Below are 16,763 nucleotides of genomic sequence, written 5' to 3'. Positions count from 1 at the left end.
ATGTAATGACCTTCCCTGTCTTTTTTAATCATATCTATTTTTACTTTGGTTTTGTCAGAGATCATGATAGCCACTCCTGCCTTCTTTTTCTCATTTGATGCCCAAAAGATTTTGCTCATACCCTTAACCTTGAACTTGTGTGTGTCTATCCGCCTCATATGTGTTTCTTGTAGACAACCTATGGTAGGATTTTGGTTTCTGAACCACTCTGCTATTTGCTTCCGTTTTATGAGTGAGTTCATCCCGTTCACATTCAGAGTTACAATTGTTAGTTGTGTATTCACTGACATTTTTTGTATCCTCCCCTAGACCCACTCCTTCTTATTGCACTATTTTCTTTTACACCAGTGGTTTGCTTTCAGCCAGTATCCCTTATCCCCTCCCTTGATTGACTTCCCTTTCTGTCCCCTCCCTTGTTGTTCCCTTCTTTTTGTTTTTTTTTAAAGACCGAATGAATTCCCTCCCCCTTCTTCTTCCTTCCCTTTTTGGCCTCCCCACTCCCCTGCTCCCTTTGGTTTATCCCTTCTGACTTTCTCAGTAGGGTTAGATGGAGTTTTTTATCCAGATGGATAATAAAGCTACTCTTCCTTCTCCGGGTTGATTATACTGAGAGTAAGGTTTGATTATTACCTCTTAATGCTCTCTTCCTCTCCTTCTTATGGTAGTATTTATCCCCTCCCCTTCCCATGCCCTCTTTGTGTGTAATAGAATATCTTATTTTTCTTATTTACTCGGATTTTTCTTGGTGTCCCCTACTATTCCTCCCCTCTTTCCCACCCCTCATGTCATCTTAGACCATTTAGTATCCTGTCCTCTCCCTATGAATTATTCTTCTGGTTGCTATAATAGTGAATATTATAATAGTGTATAGAGTTCACTACAGAGAATTATACATAGCATTTCTCCACCTAGTAATACAGATAATTAGATCTTATTTATGCCCTTAAAGAGTCAAGCTTAAAAGACTATGAGTTTTCTTTCTTTTCCCTCTGTTTCTTATTTACCTTTTCATCTTTCTCTTGATATCTGTGGTTGAGTGTCAAACTTTCCAATTAGTCCCGGTCTCTTTTGTGCAAAAACTTGGAATTCTTCAATTTTGTTGAATGCCCATACTTTCCCCTGAAAGTATATGGTTAGTTTCGCTGGGTAGTTGATTCGTGGCTGAAGGCCCAGCTCTCTTGCCTTTCTGAATATTGTATTCCAAGCCTTGCTGCCAGATCCTGTGTGATCCTTATTGGTGCTCCTTGATATTTGAATTGTCTCTTTCTGGCTTCTTGTAAGATTTTTTCTTTGACTCGAAAGCTCTTCAATTTCGCTATTATATTTCTGGGTGTTGACTTTTCTGGGTCCAGTTTAGAGGGTGTTCTATGGATCCTTTCAATGTCTATATTGCCCTCTTGTTGTAGAACTTCAGGGCAATTTTGCTGAATAATTTCTTTGAGTATGGAGTCCATGTTTTTATTAATTTCTGCCTTTTCTGGAATACCAATGATTCTCAAGTTATCTCTTCTAGACTGGTTTTCTTGGTCTGTCACTCTCTCCTTGAGATATTTCATGTTTCCTTCTATTTTATCAGTCTTTTGACTTTGTTTTATTTGTTCTTGTTGTCTTGAGAGATCATTGGTTTCTAAATGTTCGATTCTAGCCTTTAAGGACTGGTTTTCGGCTCTAATGTTTTGGTTTCCCTTTTCAATCTGGTCATTTTTGGTCTTCAGTTGTCTTGTCTCACTTTCCATTTGCGAAATTCTGCCTTTTAAACTGTTATTTTCTTGCCAGATTTCTTCCATCTTCCTCAGCATTTCATTTTTAAACTCTTCCATAACTTGTGACCAGCTTTCATTTTTTTGGGGAGGTTTGGATTTTTGTTTTCCCTCCTCTGTTGTCTGGATTTTCTCTGTGTAGAAGTTGTCGAGTGTTCCAGAATTTCTCTTGATGGTCTTTTTCTTCTGGACTTCCTTATTGCTGGCCATTGTTAGCCCCGCCCCTTTTCCGCTTTGTCTTTGCACTCTGGGTCTGCCTGGGCCTTACAAGCTTGGGGGGGGGAAGGGGGGGGACTCCGGTCTCCTTGTCCTCCGGGTCAGGCCTCCTGGTAGTTCCCGGTCTGCCCCTCTGCCCGAGGTTCCTTCAGCAGTCTTTGGGGCTGCTTCCACAGCCACGCTCAGGTCTGCACTGGGTCCTCACTGGAGGTCCAAGCCTGGGCTGCAGATCGTTATTCAAGCCTAGGGCACTGCCTTTGCCTGAGCTGGTGCTCTTAGGGCCCTGCTTTCACCCCAGCAGAAGGTAGTGAAAGTCCTTGGGCTGGAGATCTTTATTCGCACCTGAGGGGATGCCTTCAGAGCTTGGGAAAGGCCGCGTTTTAGGGGACTTTGTCCCGGCCGGAGGCGGTGCCTTCACCCACGTGGGCGCTCAGGGAAAGTCCCAGCCACCTGGGGTCCCTCGTCTTGCAGCGCACAGGTAAGGGCTCAGGGGCTGCCAGTGATTATCTGGTTGCCCCAGTCCTGTTTACCCGCTTGTGCGGTGTGGGGGGTGGGGGAGGGGCTTCTTCCTCTCCTGTTTTAGTTTGAACTGTTTCACCCCTTTAAAGTGTGGAAATGCCCCGATTCTGCGTACCTTCAATGCTGCGCCCTGTTGTGGGGTTCCTTCGTTCCTCTGGACTCGTTTTTGTTTCCCCTTGAGGGGTCCTGTGTGGTTCGGTCAGGAGAGATCGAGCAGCTGCTCCTTACTCTGCCGCCATCTTCTGTTCATATGCTTTTTGATCTAATATCCTACTAGTAGTTACCTCTAACATCATACTATACCCATTGCCTTCATGCCTTTGAATTGGTCATCCTCTCTGCCTGAAATACTCTTCCTTCTCACCTCTACCTCATAGTTGCTATGTAATCTTTCAAGGTTCAGATCAAATTCTAGGCCTTTTCCAGTTTTTCCAGTTGCCAGTGATTTCCCTGCATACTAAATTCTGCTTCAGTTACTCATTTTAACTTTGTGAATCTTTCCTTTTCAAGTGTATTTCTTAAAAAAAAAAAACAAAAAACAAACACAAAACACAAAAAAACCCCAAACCATATTACTGGATTCTTCTTTTTAATATATTCTCCTATCACCTATTTAAGGGTGAATTATTCCCATTTATATTCTTGGTTATGATTCTCCATATTTTTTCTCCATGATAACCTACTATACTTTTCCCTCTCTTTACTCTGCCTGCCTTTTTATGAAGAAGATGGTGGTAAGAAACAAAAATTATGATCAATATTTGATCTATAATTGGAGACTGGAGTGATCTATAAATCCTGCTTGCATTCTGCTGACCCTCTACCAGGCTTGAATCATTGGGTCTTCCTTTTTCTTTAAATCCTTGTGACTCTTCTCTTCCTGACTCTAACCTACCTTTGAAACCATCTTTCCTGTTGTGAAACACTATGGATTTAAAGGAAGACTTTATTGATATCTTAGAATAAGATGCTTAGGTAGATCTGTTGATTCTTTCTTTCTTTCTTTCTTTTTTTAACCCTTACCTTCCATTTTGGAGTCAATACTCTATATTGGCTCCAAGGCAGAAGAGTGGTAAGGGTAGGCAATGGGGGTCAAGTGACCTGCCCAGGGTCACACAGCTGGGAAATGTCTGAGGTCAAACTTGAACCCAGGACCTCCCATCTCTAGGCCTGGCTCTCAATCCACTGAGCTACCCAGCTGCCCCTGTCGATTCTTTTCTGAGGATCATATGTTTAAGGAGCATAGATAGAATTTAGCCTCTGATTTCTACTGATTTTTCCACAATAGTAAGTGTACTATATATAAAAGTATACTTTTAATCTATTATCATCCAACCATATCCCATTAAACTTTATTCTTCTGAATTACCCCTCCTAAAAGCCAAAGTTTATGACCCCTTTCACTTTTCCCTGTTTCATTCTCCTTTACTCATCTAAATTATTAAGCATTATTGGTAACTTTTCTTTCTTTAAAACTTTCTCCTTCATGGTTTCCATGATACTACACTGTCATTTCTATGACCATCCTGACTCTTAATGACTTAATTTTACCTTTTCCCTAAATATTAATACACTCCAAGGACCAGCCTCTAACTCCCCATCCTTCAATCATTGCTCATTACAAAACTTATTTAATAACAACTCACATCTATAGAAAGTCTTACATTTTAGTAATCATTTATCTCATATTAATTCTGGAATGCAGATAACATAATTAATTTGTATTGGGGTAGGGAATCTGGATTTGTTATTTATTCCTGTAGTGAAGAAAATAGCTTCCACTGGGATGCTGATTAACATTATTTGTGATTTATAATCTTAAGTATGTAGCAACTATTGCCTTTTTGGTCCTCTCCCTCACTTTGGGTTATATAACTCCAGTGCTATCTTCCTTTAACTTTTAGAAAGACCTTACATCACTGTATTGCCACTATATATAAAATAAATTTACATAAACCATCACTATTCATCTTTGTTACCAGTAAAACTCAATAGGAAGAGCTAGAAAGAAGTTCCATTAAAAATAACTATGGTTTTTCTTTTCTTAAAAAAAAAAAAAGTTACTTTCTGTTTTAGTATTTCAAGACAGAAGAGTATACTTCCAGGTATTTTATTCTATCTGTACTTATTTTACATGGAGTCTCGCTAAATCTTCTTGCAGGACTTTGTTAGGAATACATAAAAATGCTGATGACTTATTTGAGATTTTACATTCTGCTATGTTACTAAGTTGATAGTTTCAACTATCTAGTTGAACCTCTAGAAATTTTCCACATGTCATTATATCACCTGTAAAGTAGAGTTTTATGACCTCTTTGCCCATTTTGATTCCTTCAATTTCTTTTTCTTCTCTTATTGCTATTGCTAGCATTTTGATTTTTATGTTAAACAATATTGATGAAAATGGGCATCCTTATTTCACTCCTAGTTTTACTGAGAAGGCTTCTAGCTTATTCTTGTTACAAATAATACTCACAAGTGGTTTTAGGCATATACTTCATATTACTTTAGGAAAAACTCCATTTATACCTATGCTTTCCAGTGTTTTTAATAGGAATGAATATTGTATTTTATCACAGACTTTTTCTGTATCTATTGATATAAAGTTCTATTTTTATTACCTTTGTTATTAATATAACCAATTAAGTTGCTAGTTTTCCTTAGATTAAACTGTCCCTGTATTCTGGTATAAATCTCATTTGATCACAGAGTATACATATACTCTTTGTGATGTATTGTTATAGTCTCCTACCTAGTATTTTATTTAGGATTTTCATATCCATATTTATTAATGAAATTGATCTTTAATTTTTGTCCCTCATTTTCAAAGAGGATCAATGACATCATTGGGTGATATCTTGAATTGAGTGTGAATTGGATTTAAATGAGGCAGAATTGCATAAAGTTATCAACCTAAGACTCCCTCTTCCATACAGAAGCAGAAAGCAGCAAGAGTCTCTCCTCCCCCTCTTGGAATTGGATAAGGACTCATTATTTGATTAAAAAAATTTCTGGGAAAACTAAACTGAATAACAGTCTGGTAGAAATTGGGTTTTGAATAACCTCATATTATATACCAAGATAAAGATGACCTAGATAAATAGTTATAAAGTTTTAAAGTTTTTGTGTAAACAAATCAAACGCAGGTAAAATTAGGAGGAAAAATGGAAATGGGATAAATCTGTATAGCAAGTTTTCTGATAAAGGTTTCATTAACAAGATTTATAAATGTAAGGGTGCTTGCCTGAGCCTGTTCATCCCATCCTATATGGAGGCTTCCTGCATCCCCTACCATGCTGTGGGGAGAGAATAGTTTCCTTTGACTGTATTCTACTGTATAGTGGCTACAGACTGAAACATTTTCTTTTTCTTGTGCACTCCTGCTTATATGCTCCTTCCAGTGGCATCTAGAGGGTTGAGAGCACAGTGCACTCATAGGATGGATGCCATGAATCAAACCAGTGAGATGGTAAGGACTTTCTTCCCTTGCTCTTCCTTTCTAATTCTAGCTCCAAGAAATAGGCTAGAGCGTTTGTTTTGGTCTATTTTATTTGTTCTCAGTTTTAGGTTCTGCCAGTAATGCCCTCTGGATTTGGGTGTTGGAGCCATGGCAACCTTAGAGACAGGATTGCAGGTAGACTATTGCAGGCAGCCAGCCTTGTAGGGAAACCCTCATAGCCAGAGTGCCTAGATAAGCCAAGCCATGAACCTGAAGTTCAAGGATAAGAACTGAGCTAACCTATAGACTAAATATCCTTTACTTCCCCAGAGACTGAGGAGGTGCAAGGGAGGAGAATTATGTTTCCCACTATTGGAAAGTAAGATTTTATATTTGTGATTATGCCATTTGAAGTAAATATTTCTTTTTAAAAGCTAATCTGGTTGTTAGTAACTAAATGGAACTGAGCTACAGTGGATCATCCTTACAATTGGAAGGAACCATCATTGGGGATTAGAGCAATTGATACCCTTAGACTTGTTAAAGATAGCAGAAATCCTTGGGGGAGGAATGAAATATATACCTGGCTTTCAAACTTTTGGGGTCAAGGTAATTAGTGCTATATAAGTAACTGATTCAAATGTATAGACTAAGAACAATTCTTTAATAGATAAATGATCAAAAGGATATGGACATGCAGTTTTCAAAGGAAAAAAATATAAGCTGTCAGTAGTAAATTCTCTAAATCATTAATAATTAAAGAAATGAAAATTAAAGCAACCTTGAGGTCTCATATCCATTAAATAGGTGAAGATGACAAAAAAAAGGATAATAGCAAATGTTACAGGAGCTGTGAGAAAAGAGATACATAGATACATTGTTGGTTCTGCTAAATGGTCTAGCTATTCTGGATAGCAATTTTGAACTATGCCCTCAGGTTATCCAACTATACATGCCCTTTGACCATACCCATGTAGGGTACAGAAAGAAGATAAGCTGTGTGAACTAAATATTTATGGTGGTTCTTTTCAGAGTAACCAAAACTGGAAATGAAGGGAATGTGGTGTCCTCTTATTGGGGAATGTCTGAACAGATCATGGCATATAAAGGTAATGGAATGTTATTGTGCCTTAAGAAATTACAAAATGGATAATTTCAGAGGAAACCAGGGAAGACTTCTATGAGCCGGTATAGAGTAAAGTGAACCAGAATAATTTTTTAAATGACAACTGTATTTACAAAGAAAAATACTTTGAAAGATCTTAGAACTCTGATCAATACAATAACAAACCATAAGGGTAGAAGAGTGAAGATGCCACTTACTTCCAAGAGACAGAAAGAGAGTATTTCAGTCATGGTCTTTGTGGGAGTTTGTTTTACTGGACTGTGCATGTTTATGATAAATGTTTTTTTTTGCATGTGTGTTTGTGTTCATGTTCAATGGGAATAGTGGGAGGGACAGATTATAAATACATAAAAAATTAATTAGTTAAACATTTTGCTGAAGAGGAAGAGGGACTGGTAATGGCACCAGGAACATAGTTCACAAAAAAAAAGGCTTGGAGAAAAAAAAAAAAGCAAGGCCCTTTCCTTCCATCCTAAAGCCTTTTTTGTTTTTCTCTCTTTTCTGGTAGATTTTAAGTGAGAATGCTTGTTGTGAGGCACTCTTCCAGCCAGCCACTTTGTCCCTGAGTCCATGGTACCAATGTTTTTATTGTGTTTCTTCTTTTTTTTAATCCATTGCCTTCATCTTAGAATTAATATGGTGTATTGGTTTTAAAGCAGAACCACACTAAGGACTAGACAATCAGGGTTAAGTGACTTGCCCAAGATCAGACAGTTAGGAAGTATCTGAGGCCAGATTGGAATTCAGAAATGTTTTATCTCTAGACGTGGCTCTCAAACCACTGAGTTACCTGGCTGTCCCCTGTTCTTTCTTTTCTAATCTTTGGTAAATAAGTATACTGAGATAGGAGCATACTTGTGACTAGGAGATCCATTAGAGATCTCCCAAGGTTCCCCTGAAAACTGGGGTTCCAGAACTTGTAGTATCAGCAGCAGCAGCAACTGAGTCTAAAGAAGAGATAGCCCAGAGTGGAAGGGTGAGACTCATTCATCAGCTATGCCCACTAGAAGTGAATTTGGTGGCTACTCTAAGAAGGGAGAAAAGGATTCCTAGATTCAGGAAGCATCATTGGCCATATACCTTCCCTGTATATGGGTTTCAGTATTTTTCTTCAAGTTTGAACCTATTCTGCTCAGGATCTGATGTATAGATAGGAGAATGAACCCCCTAAGTTGAGAGATCTGTTTTATAATTATTTCCTTGCTATACCTTCTCAGTGGATCTCACCTTGTAAGAGCTCATTGATAACTAGTTGATTGGTTTTGGGGAGATGTTAATTGGTCACTTGATATTGGGAAACATACCAGATAAGCATTTATGAGCTTTAGATACCCAGACAACTTCAGGGATTGGCTCTAGAAATCCGAGGGCAGAAACATTTAGCTATGTTATGGGGACTCAATCTGCTAATGTGAATGAGGGTTGGGAGAGTGACCAAAGAGGAGGTACTATATATAAATGTTGTGTCCTTCTCCTGTTGCATGTCTTCTTGTCCCAGAGTGAACTCCCAAAGGACAGCTTCACTGTCCTTTCTCTGTCTTAGAAAGGATGGCAGAAATGATCCTCATGTCTGACAAGTTCTCCTTCCCTATGTGGAAAGTTCTGGGGTTCATAGGTTTCTAGAGAGATAAAAAACAATGCAATAACATTGACTTTAGAAAGTTGTCTTAAAGTACTGAGAAGTAAAGTGAATTGACTGGGTGTGTTTGAGAAAGAAAATATAGTTCTTGTCCTTGAGTTTTTTTACATTCTTCTTTAGAAGACAGGAAAGATACACATGTGCCCCAGGGCACAAGGGGTCCTGTTCTTCTGGCTCACACAAACGCGGATTCATCATAGGGGAGCTAGACCCTAAAGGGTGGTTGATTAGGTTTCTTTCTCTCTTACTGACTTTAGAGAAAAATCTCTAAAACGAAACTAAGGCATCGCTTACATATAGGGTAAAGACAAATACTGGAGTTTCAGATTTAAAGATGATTAAACTTAAGTCATGAAGAAGGTTAGAATAAAGTTGACTAGGCTTTGTAGAGTCTTCACCTTGTTTAGGGGTTTATATGATATATAGCTAAATGTTTTTCACTCCTGATGGGAACTCCAAGAGACAGCTGCTAGCCCTAGCCTCAATCATTATGCTAGAAGGCCCATGGAGTTGGAGGGAGAATTACAGGCTTGCTTCAGGGTACATGACTTCAGCCACCACATTTCCACCCTGGTGACATGAGTCAGAGAGACCAGTTACAGGCTATCCAATGTTCTGCACTCTGTCCTACGTATATAGTCCCTGGCCCCAGTTCCAATATGCTCAATTGAATGTTTTTTTGTTGAGGATTCTTTATTACACCCCACTCCAAAGTTACTATAGGACTCTGGTTATCTCTCTGTGCCAAGAAGGGCTGGAAGCAGGCACCTACTATAGTTTTTCCTTGGATTACTGTGTCATCATTAGTCTGGTATTCTTCCCCCGTCTTTGCTGCAGGAGCAGATCTAGACCCTACCATCTTTTAAAAAACAAACACACCTTCTGTCTTAGTATTAATTCTAAGACAGAAGAGCAGCAAGGTCTAATCAGGCCCATGGGTCACACAGTTAAGAAGTGTCTGAAGCCAAATTTGAACCCAGGTCCTTCTGAATCCAGGTTTGGTGCTCTACCCACTATGCTACTTAGCTGCTTCTTACTCTACCATCTTGTTGGTCCTTCCTGGAAGCTTTCTTCTCTTGAGATATTTGCTTCCCTGGTTATAGGTCAACAATAAGTGGACTTTAGGAATGGATTATTCAAGACTTGGTGGTAATATTATAGGTAGAAAGTTCTAGAGTTAGATGCCAGACTACATGATGAAGTAGTATATGATGACCTAATCTCCAAATCATGGTCTAGGAGACTGGGTCTAACTCTGGCTGATATCCTGGTAGTTTAAGTACAAAACTGGAATGAAATGAGAAACCCTTAAGCCATCTAATAGTTAACAAAAGAGGTTTATTTAGCTAAAGGAAAGAAAGAATGTTCAGAAAAAGGAAGTGATATTTGTTTGAGATAAAGCATTGACTCATTTGCCTAATTTTCCATTCTTTTTCATGCTACTAGTTAATCTAAAGCCTTATGGAGGAGCCCGGCTCTTTTGAATCCATGTGACCAGGATGTTATGTCAAATGGCCCAAGCCTTAGTTTTCTGAGCTAATCAAATCTCAAGGACAGTTGCAATACCTCTTAAGGAAAAACTAACCTAAATTATATTGTGGAGAAGAGCCCTGCAAGGACAGGGACTCAAGACTGCCTGATTTCCTCAGATAGTACATATGTAAAGTGAAAGTATATTATCTGTTTAGCAGTTCCACCAAGAGCATTAACCTTTCTTTGGCAGTCTCACACTACTCTACCCTCTCAGCTGAGGACCTTATTACTTTTCTGAGAAAATTTAAGGCTAGTCAAGGAGAATTCCTTCTCTTCCCTTTTTATTCATCCTAAAATCTTATGACATCACTTTCCATTCTCCTATATTCTACCTGTTTCTATCAATAATATGGTCCTGATCCTCGTCATGGCCAACCTCTGTACATGTACCCTTGATTATGGAATTATGTCTCCTCCTATCTTCTCCAATAGATTACAGGTTCAATAATCCCTTCTCTCCTATCTTCAATTTCTCCATAGCTACAAATTCCTACCAGAATGGGTCTCCAAATATGCCCAACTATCTCCTTATTCTTAAAAAAAAACATCTTCACTAGATCTCACCATTCCATCAAGATATCATTCTATAAGGCCTCCCTTTCTCAGACAAACTTCTGAGGGAGGTATGGTGGAGATGTCTATATGTACTGACTATTTACTCTCCTTTCCCTTTATAATCTAACTTTTGAATTCATCACTTAACTGAAACTGCTCTTTCAAAATTACCAATGATAAATTGTTTATCATCTTCTCCTTTTAGGTGCTCTGTCCCCTCTGGGATTTCAGAACAGGATGCAAGCCCAGAGAGCCTTTGGACTTGGAAGTTGGTGGGACCATGCAATAGGCTGTGAACCTAATCTCCCTCCCTAGAGACTGAAGTGGTAAAGGAAGATGCTTCCCACCCCCAATTTGGGGTGTGTTTGTTCTTGCTATATCTTTGAAGTAACTATTAAAGCTAACCTTACTGTTATGTGCTTAAATTGTATTAAATTGTAATAGGGTACAAAGGACCCCTAAAATTAGAAGAATATAATCAATAGGGCTTAAGTCAATGGCACAAAGACTATATTCCCCTTTAAGGGTACCAAAGAATTCTGGAGAGGAATGAAATATAACAGGCTTGGGCTTTAAGAAGTAGAGACCAGGAGAGACACTGAGATACATAAAAAGTTAATATCCTCTGGTATTTTATTTTCAAATAAGCTCTTATGTTTTATTCAACAAGAAGTAGCTTTTACATATAGAAGCTTAGTCAACTTTAGTCTAACTTTCTTCATTACTTTACTTTAATCAGACAATAGTCTATTTTGTATATGCTTTAGTACCTGAAAACAATATTTTGCACATAGTAGGTGTTTAGTAAATGCTTGCTGGGTTTCCATGTAGAATTGTCCATGTGGACTTGGGTGGTCTCCTAAAGGATAGCCTTGTGATGCTAAGTATGTGTATGAAGATATGACTTTTGACTTGCTAAGAGGTTTTGGAGCAAGAAAAAGGAGAGTACTGTAATGGAATGTGAGAAATCAGAAAGTGCAGAATTTGAATAGTGGATGGGAGATGTTTCCAAAGTTGCAGGTATGTGGGAAAAGCAGGCACTTGTATATATCCCTTGATCCCCCAAACCTGAACCCACAGAGCTTGCTAAGAATGTTCTCTTCTTAATCTTTGGGATTTAATTTTCATCCAAGTTGTGGTGTCCTTTTACTCTTATGTAGTTTATCACTACACTAATTTGTATGGTTTCTCTTGATTTCTCTTACCTGCTTGATTGAATAAATGTTTGCTATCTGTGATTTTTTTGGAAGACTGGTTATTAAAGCCTTGATGGGAGGGGATCTAAATTGACTGAGATTAAACTGTTACCCTTCAGGTCTGGAGTAGGTCTACTTCCTGTCTGGAGTTACCAGGGAAAAGTGGCTTTTAACCTGAACTACAAAGGAACATTGTATTTCTAGACTTCTAGCATAGTTCTCTTCTTGAGCCTAGGAGAACAAAGGACTCAGTTATGGCTCTTGTCGGAAATATAAGAGATATGGAGTGGAACATTCCAAATTATATTTATCTATAAATCCCCACAGGATCCTGGATTTATTTGACTCTAGAATATTCTAAGTCCATATGTTGCTCTGCCTTTATTTCTCTTTTATAATTTTCACATACTTTATTGTGTTGTGATTGTTTCTTTATATACCTACATGGCTTTTCACTTTGTTAGATTGGAACTTCCTTGAGAACATGATATATGTCACATCTATTTTTAATAGATATTTTTTGCAATAAAATAACATAGTAGCTGTGGCTTGTGATTATAATTGGAAATCAGACTAGATTTTTGTGGGAGACTAGATTATTGATTTCTTTAATATAAGCAGGAGTTCAACTGCTAGCTCTCCCTTGTAAGCAGTCTGTGACTGTCCCCTTGTAGCACAAGGAAGTTAGTTGTCTATCTGATTTGGCAGATATGTGGAGACCTTGCCTTACACATTCTAGCAGAATGTCATATGTCTCCTGAAGTGATTAGCTTGTCTAGGGAGGGAGGGTGATCAGGCAAAGTCTCTGAATATGTCTCCTGTGTAAATAAACATATACTCTTGCCTCTTTTCTGGACATGTGATTTGATCTCCTGTTGAAGGACATATTCCTTATTATAATAATGTAGAAACTCTTGACTAATCACCAGTAATAGGAGTTCTGTTAAAGATTATTTGCTATAATGTCAAGTACTAGGTGGCAAAAACAGTAGAGGGCCTTGAGTTAGGAAGACCTGAGTTCCTATATGGTGTCAGATACCTTTTATCTATGTGACCCTGAGCAATTCACTTAACTAACCATTTATAACCAAGTCTCATCTTAACCACAGAATCATCTCATTTCTAGCCCTGGCTAGAACATACCTTGTGTGAAAATTTCTTCATTGAAGGTTGGATGTCCAAAGGGAGGTGATTCCTACAGCAGAAGTAACATTGGCAGAAGGTGGCTATGACTGAAAGGACAAAGACAGTCTTAGCCACCCCCTGGCTGCAGTACAGATTTGAGATGAAAATGAAATATCAATGTCAGCAGTTCCACAAAATTATCTTCAATTTTCAAGAGAGTATAAGTGATGGATTTTTGTTTTATATTTCTGTATTTGAAAAATATGCATGCTTATAAACATCATTTGCACTTTAAGCATTTTTCAGTGATAATTGTTATGCTATACCTGAACCAGGAAATGGAACAGTATTGTAAGGAAGGTGTTGCTTTGGAAAAGACTAAGAACCTCTCCTGGGAAGAATATCTTCCAGGCTACATTCTTATAGGTTTCTAGGGGCTGGGAGTTTAGGACTGGGGCTTCTTTATAAAGATTCCCAAAGGATCCACACTTTTTATTAAAGAAATAAAAATTCAAGGTGTGGCCAAGTTTTCCTGTGACTTCCTTATTTTATTATCACTGTATATTCCCTGGTATATAGTTCTTCTTGTGGAGAGAAGTTATTTTTTTATTTATTCAGTTTTCAAAGCATTTAAAGAAGGTGTTGTTCTTTTCTTTCTTTAGGTTGTTTCTTTTTCCGGAGCCTATTATTGGATAACTCTCAATCTTCTTTATGAATAAAACATTTTCCTTGTTCTTAGACCTCATCCTGGATTCTTTCTTATGTACTTTGCCTTATACACACAAAGACTTGCATGATGATGCCCAGGTACAATTACTAGGCTTTATGCCAGCTAGTTACTTAGTGTGGAGTGGTACAAAAAGGTCACATTGATTCAGTTTGGCTTTAGCATATGCGACAGGGTTTCAGACTATTTATTCCCAAGAATAAATAAAAAAATGTCTTTTTTTTCTGAAGAAAGTTTTATTAAAAGGACAGGCATGCCACCTTAGCAGAAGCAAAAAGGAATCCTGAGGGAGAGATAGGAGGCACATTTAATAGGCAAATCAAACTACTACTACTACTACTACTACCACCACCATCACCACGTGACTATCATTCAGACTCTGCTGGAGGCAGGCCAGAAGCCCAAATCTAAGAAACTTTTGGAATAGCATTACTCACCTCCCAGTTTATTAGACCTTCTTCCAGCTCAGTTCCCACAGTCATCACTGAGAAGAGAATTCATTTTCTTCTTCCCCACTACCATCAAATGTTGACCAACTGCCACCAACAGGCATAAGAAGCAGCATACTCCCTGGAGCCATAGATACTTCTTTCAGTCTAACTTCCAGATCTCTCATCTGGGGAAGCAACTCCTATAAAGAAGGGGCCAGCTACTCAAAATAAGGCTTTATTTACAAGTAATAGCCTTTAGAAAAATTCAAACATGACCCCTCTCTGACACTCTAGTTCCCACTATACCTTCCTACTCTCCCTACTCTTTGTCTCTCCAAAAATTTAAAGGAGCACTGAGGTAGTTAGTAGGAAGTGTCATGATGGGTACCTCTGACTGTCCCCTGAATCATAGGGGCAGGCAATGGGAAGGAGACACAACTATCCAGTCTCTTTCCCAGGATTGGGTAGGTAGGATGAAGGTCTCAGGGTCTTTTGTCTGCGGGCAAAAGACTTCTTAGTGTAGTAGAGCATTGAGAGGCAGGAGAGAGGCTCAGAGATGGCAGACTGCTGAAGCTTAAGTCATTAGATGAGGAGGATTGTGAAGGGGCCCCCAGGTGAGTGGGGCACCTTTGGGGAGAAAGACAGAAGACCCCAGGAAGCTGTGATATGGGTAGCAGAGATTCAGACTTTCTCTTCCCCTGCTAATTTTGGAAACTTGGCTCCTCTAATGTCAAGTCCTTGGAGCATCCATAGCCATCAGAACAGGAATCATCCCTAGGGATGGAGCAAACGGGAGGCACAAGGGGCCAGGAAGTAGCTCCATTTTTGGGACCAATAGGACTTTCCAGAACTTGTGGCTGAGAAGCTGAAGGAGGGAGAAGAAAGTAGCCAGACAGTCTGATCTCTAGGGACTGGCCACCCATAAGTTCTTAGTTTGGGGCTTTCATTCTTTGCTGGAAAGCTAAGGGGACTGCTGTGTATCAAGGTAAATGGGAGGAGGTAGCCTGTGCCAGGAAAGTCAAACCAAATACTTCTGCTTTAACTACCATCTTTCAGTCTCTGATGGAGACAATCCAGAGCTAGGAACTCAACAGCTTTGGGAAATAAAAATGTGTCTGCAGCCATTGTTCTAGGAAGCAACTCCTGTGGAAATGCAGTCTGGCAACTGCTTCTACAAGTGCAACAGCTTCCGAAGACCCAGAAAAGAAGCATTTACTACCACAATTCTTAGTACTATTGAAGAGTTCAACATCAGAAGATGATAATTTTATTAATAGAAATGATATTTAAAGTAGAGGAATTATGTTGTGCTTTGCTTATATACCCTCAAGATCACGAGACTGTTAAACTTTCAGCTGAAATGACATTTGCATATATACATATATAATATACACATACATATACATATATACATACATGTATACATATAATTTTTCTCCATTAGAATGTGAGCTCCTTGAGAGCAGGGACTGTTTTGCTCTTCTCTTTGTAGGTCCAGCACTTAATATAGTTCATTGCACATGGCACTTAATAAATGCTCCCCCCATTCTAGTCTGTTGTTTCATTACTCTTTTTCTTTCACAATTTACCTTTAGAGAATACAAGTAAAATAATAGGATTTTTGCAGTTGTGTCACATGATAGGTTACTGAAGTAGGAGTCAATGGCAGGGCTGACACTAGAATTTATGTCATTTAATTGGCTGTATGACTATTGCCACGTCATCTAATCTTCCTGATCAGAAAAATGAAGGGGTTAGAAAAAGATGTTCTAGATCTAACATCCTATGATTCTGTGAGTCTTTGATATGCCGACGATGCAGTAAAGGAGATAGGAGCAGGATTATGAGTGCAGAAATGAGAAAACAGATAAGTACCTGCTGGGAATATTGAGGGCTTTCTTTCCTGGATGCTGAAACCTCTACATTATTCACTCCCCTGACCTCTCAAAGCAAGATCTTAAAGAGCTTAAATTTTAAGTCTCTTCAAGACAGAAGGGTCTGAAAAACTTCATAAGATAAAATCTAATCACTACGGATTAGAGTACAGAGACAAAATATAAAAGTACAGTGGAGGGGCAGCTGGGTAGCTCAGTGGAGTGAGAGTCAGGCCTAGAGACAGGAGGTCCTAGGTTCAAACCTGGCCTCAGCCACTTCCCAGCTGTGTGACCCTGGGCAAGTCACTTGACCCCCATTGCCCACCCTTACCAGTCTTCCACCTATGAGACAATACACCGAAGTACAAGGGTTTAAAAAAAAAAAAAGCAAAAAAAAAAAAAAAGTACAGTGGAAATGATGGAGAAGAGAACCACATTAAAGGGTCAGACTTTGAGATGTCTTCTTTCCCCCACACATCTTTCCTTTTCTCTCTTTCAGACAAGAAGTCATGAAAACAAACAAAAATGAATGAATGAGGCACTATAATCAATCAAACATTTTACAATCTGGGAGAATTCTCAAATGTTGAACTCAGTATCCTAGATTTAGGGATGAAAGGGAC

General features: G+C 38.7%; 1 protein-coding gene across 1 annotated transcript in view; it reads left to right on the top strand.

The window, feature by feature from the left end:
- LOC123243892 (histone H3) overlaps nt 1-16,763 on the top strand; it is a 64,141-nt gene that overhangs the window by 21,598 nt on the left and 25,780 nt on the right. The window lies entirely within an intron of this gene.

The sequence above is a fragment of the Gracilinanus agilis genome, chromosome 4 (assembly GCF_016433145.1).
Source record: "Gracilinanus agilis isolate LMUSP501 chromosome 4, AgileGrace, whole genome shotgun sequence".
Taxonomy (NCBI): domain Eukaryota; kingdom Metazoa; phylum Chordata; class Mammalia; order Didelphimorphia; family Didelphidae; genus Gracilinanus; species Gracilinanus agilis.
The sequence above is the reverse complement of the archived record's forward strand: the minus strand, read 5'-3'. Positions and strand labels throughout refer to the sequence as shown.